Here is a 5,672-nt window from a genome sequence, read left to right as displayed (position 1 = left end):
GATGTTTGGGGCCATGTGCGTGGTTCATGGCAAGACTGGGGAATTGGGAGATTTTTTTGGCAAATCCCAAACATAGCCATATATGGAGGATTTTATGCAAAATAGCTGACTAGGATCTAATGCTGTAATTAATGGAATGAATACAAAATGCTTTTGTAATTTGTTATTATTGAGCCTTGCTTATGTAGCAGTTACCTTGTGTCAGGAACCGTTCCGAGCACTTCACAAAAATTAATCTGTGCGATATGAGCACTGTATCCTGGTAATTTCAAGTGTGAATTTTGGAGTCATGTAGACATGGATTTAAATACTGGTTCTACCATTTTTATAAATTATGTGACCAAAGTCAAGTTACTTGACCTCTCTGAGCCTCTGCTTTATTCGTCCATAAAATGGGGACGTTGGTCACCAACTGTCTCACAGACTTGCAAGAAATGAGGCAAGCTCTTAGTTTGAACCGTATAAAGTATTGACTTTCGACCTGTTTTCATTTACAAAACTGGCAGTTTCATATGGTTCAAATATATAAAGAGCTTAGCCGAACGCCAGCAGTTGGAAAGCACTGAATAAATAATAGCTTTTTTTTTTTTCAACTTTAGCTTGAGAGGAGCTAAAATACAAGAACCCTTTCTGCCTAGAAGACTCTGCATTGCTATATGCATTTTCCTTAAGTGCTTTGATGGACCCTTTTGCCCCAAATTATTCTTCAGTAGGACTCACTAAAATAACTGAAAGGCTTTCACTTAGATCCAGCCTTTGAAAGAAAGACAATTTTGATGGTGATTTTTGAGTTTCCATAAGCTCTCGTTCCCAATGGCTTCCGCTCCGGTTGAATAAGGCTGCTCAGAGCAGGCGGCTCCGGGGCAGTTTAGGTCATGAATCAGGAACGAAGAGCCCCCAAGGCGGGCTCCTGGTGATGCAAATTCCTCAGCCCCGTGTCGCCCTTGCAAGGTGGGGGGTCCCATCACAGCCCTTTGACAAATGCACAGCTCCTGGGCCAGGGAACCACAGGAGGTGAGATTCACATGGGCTAATTATATCAGAAGATAGATACCCTCCCCAGAGGGAGACCCTTTCTAGTCCCTTTCCTGCCAAAAACACCATAGCAACCAACATGGAAATGCCATTCTGTCCCTCAGATGTCAGCGCCTTTCTCCGGGAGGGAGAGCAGATGTGTGTGCAGATTGCGACCTCCTACCCGAATGGAGAGGTGGCCCACACGCCCGCGTCACGCTGCTCACTTCAAGGGAAAAGTGGCAAAGAGCATTGACATTTGGGGGCTCAGGAGGAAACCAAAATTATGGCTTCAGGAGCTCAATGACCACTGGTCAGGAGTGACGTCAGAAGCCTTCCATTCCCGCGGAAAAGAGCCATGGCCCCGCCGTGCCGTGAATTCTCAGCACCATTTGCAACACCAGCTATGTTTTTACTTGTGTTTAGAGTAGCGTCACGGGTCTAAATCATCATCGCTACATTGTGTAATTATCCACTCAGTGCGTCACCCATGTCCAGGATGGTATGAAGAACGTTTAATGGGTAGAATTCCTAGGGGTTTATATTTGAGAGTCCCGTCTGCCAGCGCAGTCACCCTGGGTGATTGCATTGCTTTCTGATGCAGTGATGGCCGAACACTGGTGTAGGGACCTGGTCAACCCACATCACAGCAATCACGGAGAAGCCTGAAATGTCTGTGCACTCAGCTGCCACCACCCACGTCCCCACCAGCCGCTTGCTGACTCCAGTGTTATAGATCCTCGACCACAGGGTGCCCCCACCGTGTAGCAATCCTTACCTGCTTTATAAATAAGCATTATAACTGTGAAAGAGAGTTACCAGGAAAACAGGTGCTTGATTACATCATAAAGATAGAGCATAAAACACACATTCAACCACTGATGACACAAAACATTTCATTTTTACCCTCTGGAAATCAGAACACCCTATACAATACTCTCCACGTGTAAATAATCAGTATAACTTTAGAGAAGGTTGAAAAGGAACCTGGTTCAAAGCTCCTTGAAGATCTGATTCGAAGGCTGTGCTGGGAAAATACAAGATGAGTCTGGAGCATCTTGTAGTGCCAGAAATTAAAGTGTGTGCTTTTGAAAAAAAGACGGGCAGAGTGTCAAGAGGACCCAGAAGTCAATAATCCGAAAGATCTTCCAATGGCCAAAATGGAACAATTTGAACAACACAATAAATAATAAGAGTATTGGGTTATTACCCGAACAATAAAATAAATGTCCATGAGCCCATCCTGATATAAATAGATGATTGAATAAGGAAATAAATGGAAGAGAAGGGACAAGTCCTTCCTACGAAAGAATTCCAAACAATAAATGTACAAGGAATGAGGGAAATAAGAAATCATCATTAGGAAGAGTCGCTGTGGCAAGATAGGTGCGACTTTAAACAGAAGCAGAATAGCTGCAGAGCCTCAAAGTGTCTCCCCTAAAAGATTTATCGATTGCTGTTACGGTTGTAGCCGTAGGTCCACAAATTCTCTGATACTCTGCCCTCCAAGACGTACCGCTTAAGTATGGGCTGGACTTGGTGACTCTCTCCTAACCAAAGAGAGTGTGGGAGGGGAGAACAGGGAACTTTCAGTGGAGGAAGCTGGCAGGCATCGCCCAAAGTGATCAAGTGGTCATCACCCACGATAAGCCATTCAGACAGCATGCACCTCCTGATAGGTGGGAGGAGAAGGACACCTCCATTCTGTGATACTCTTCCCCCAAATCCATATCCTCAAGTCTAACCATGAGCAAACAGTAGACAAACCCAATTTAAGGGACATTCTGCAAAAGATCTGACCAGGACTCTTCAGAGCGTTATGGTCACAAAAAAGAAGGGAGGTCTGGGAAACTGTCACAGACGGGGAAGCCTAAGGAGACGTGACAACTAGATGTGACGTGGTCCCCCGGATGGGATCCTGGAGCACGAAGAGGGCCTTCATGGGAAACAGAGATCCCAGTGAGGTCGCGTCTTAGTGCTGTAGCTGTGTTGGTTTCTCCATCTTGATCAAGGTCCGCGGGTCGGGTGCGAAGCTACCTTTAGTGGGTGGACTGTATTCAGAAACTCTCTTCACTAATCTTGCAACTCTGAAAACCTAAAATTATTTCCAAGTGGAAGGTTTTCAACGTATACGTGGTCAAGTTTTCTTCCCCTGCATTGACTATCACCATGCTCTGGTAAGATCAATTACTTTTAATAAAAGAGGAGAAAAATGAGCTGGCATCCTCATACGCTGCCCGGGGTCAGGGGGGTGGGTACCACCTGGAACAACCAGTTTGGAAAACAGTTTGGGAAGAGCTGCTGAACCTAATATGAGCCTCCCTAGGACGCGATAATCCTGCTCCTAGGTATGTGCTCAACAAAACTGCGTGTGTATGTGTGGGTGGGGGGGTGTACCAAAAGACACGCGCAGAAATGTCCGTAGCAAATTCATTCATAATGGCCCCAAACCGGAAGCAGCGCAAATGTCCATCAACACGAGGATGGAGAATACGTTGTGACATATTCGCGCACTGGAATAGTACCCAGCAGAGGGTCTCAGAGTGGGGCGCAGGGACCCTGGGAGTCCCCGAGACTCTTTCAGGGGATCTGAGAGAGCATTTTCATAACATCACCGAGATCCATTTGCTTTTACACTCCCATCGCGAGAGCATCTGGAGGAGAGTTCCAGAAGAACTCCTGCGTGTCGTGACATCGCAGCAGACAGGATGAAGGGGCAGATGTGAGAGCCCAGCTCTCCTCTGCCGAGTGAGACACAAAGAGATTTGTAGCAAGGCAAAACAAGGCCACTCCGCTCACTGCATGTTTTGAAAATGTAGTCCTTTAATTAAAACATGTTATTTATAATAACACGTAGTGTGTTTATTACTTTTCCAATTAAGCTAATAGATATGTTTCTAAATGTCTCCATTTTGTTAAATTTCAGTATACATTCATAGACATCAAGAAAGTGAAAGTGTGCTGCAGCCAAAGGCTTTGAGAAGTGCTGCCGTTTCACCGTGAGAAAATCTGGGCTGCGCGCTGCGGGCCGGACGGGCGTCACAGCCCTAACGCTAAGTGAGAGGAGCGGTCGCAGCCCGGTCAAAGGCTCAGAAACAGCCAGAACCTCTCCTGCGAGAGCGACCAGAACAGGGGGCTCCTCTGTGGGGGGAACGACCTGGGTGGGGACGCAGGACAGCCTTTAGGGCTGGTGGGCGTCTGGCTCTCAAGCTGGGTCATGGTTACGCAGGCACGTCTGCTTTGCGAAGTGTATCAGACTTAAGCTTTGTGCCCTCTACCCTGTGTCTGTTATCCTTCACTCAAAAATGCCCCCGAAGAGGGACGCTCTTGTCTTAACAGTTGAAATAACTGCAGTGCTGGCCCCTCAGCCCCACGGCCAGGCTTTGCGAGCAGCTGGGCCTGAGTCCACTGACTAACCTAAGTCACTGCCCAGGCCCCTGGGCTGGTGATCGGGGTCGGGGTGGAGAACCACGGGAGTGAAATCACGCCCCCAGCCCCCTGCCGCCCCGCTCCTTCCTCCCCGGCGTGAGCCGCTGGCCCGTGAATGTCTCTGGACCACGAGGTCCCTTAACCCCCCGCAGGGGAGGGCTTTGCTGCCCCACACCTCCCCCCCCCCCCGCCCCCCGTCAAGCCCGCCCTGGCGTCAGTGGCCAGGAATGTTCGGTTACTCCAAGACCCACCTCTAAAGCGAGGTCCCTTAACCCCCCGCAGGGGAGGGCTTTGCTGCCCCACACCTCCCCCCCCCCCCCGCCCCCCGTCAAGCCCGCCCTGGCGTCAGTGGCCAGGAATGTTCGGTTACTCCAAGACCCACCTCTAAAGTGCACGGGATACATTGGCCTGGGCCCCCGATGGCCCAAGCCCCTCACTTGTCATTGTTACTCATGAGTTCAGGAGACGTGCTGCTGGATCTTTCCTCTGCCGACAGAAACGCCCCAGACCTCCGTGGGCCTCCGTGCCCGCCCCCAGGAGGCATCACAGCAGCTCGTCGGCACACGGCTGTCACTCCACCTGCCCCTTACAGCTGGGGCCATCTTTCAAACAGCAATTAATTGGCGACAAACAGTAATTAATGGGCCGCATTCCTCCTTCGGTGAAGTACACAGTTCTGGGCTCCTGGCACTGGGGATGGGCCACACTCTTGTTTTCTTTTAATCTGGTTTGAAAGGGGAGCGCTCTCTGGGCGGCAGGGGCAGAGCGGGTCCCCTGGGAGTTCATCGGTGTGGCACGCGCGGCCTCGCCGTCAACCGTCACAGCCCTGCAGGGGCCTCGGGGGCGCGGGTGAGGAGCCTGATGAGCCGTGGTCCCAATTTATTAAAAGTCATAAATATTCTCCTTGGAGGCCGGGGGCAGCTTCTGGCTGCTGTGTGTATGTGTGTACATGTGTGTGTAAGTGCGTGCGTGTACATGTGTGCACGTGTATGTGGGGGGGGCTGATTTCCTCTCTTTTTGTTTTTTGAATCTTTGCATTTTATTTATGTTTTTATACAGCAGGTTCTTATTAGTTATCCATTTTATACATATTAGTGTATACATGTCAGTCCCGGCCTCCGCGGGACTGATTTTCAACGGGTGTGAGCGAGCAGGCCAACCTCACTTGGAAGCAGGGTTTCGGATGTGGTCCAGGTTTAAGTGCATGTCCCAGCACGTCCCTTGAGAAG

This window comes from Physeter macrocephalus, chromosome 17 (genome assembly GCF_002837175.3).
Source record: "Physeter macrocephalus isolate SW-GA chromosome 17, ASM283717v5, whole genome shotgun sequence".
In the NCBI taxonomy this organism is placed as follows: domain Eukaryota; kingdom Metazoa; phylum Chordata; class Mammalia; order Artiodactyla; family Physeteridae; genus Physeter; species Physeter macrocephalus.
This window is presented reverse-complemented; position numbering follows the sequence as displayed.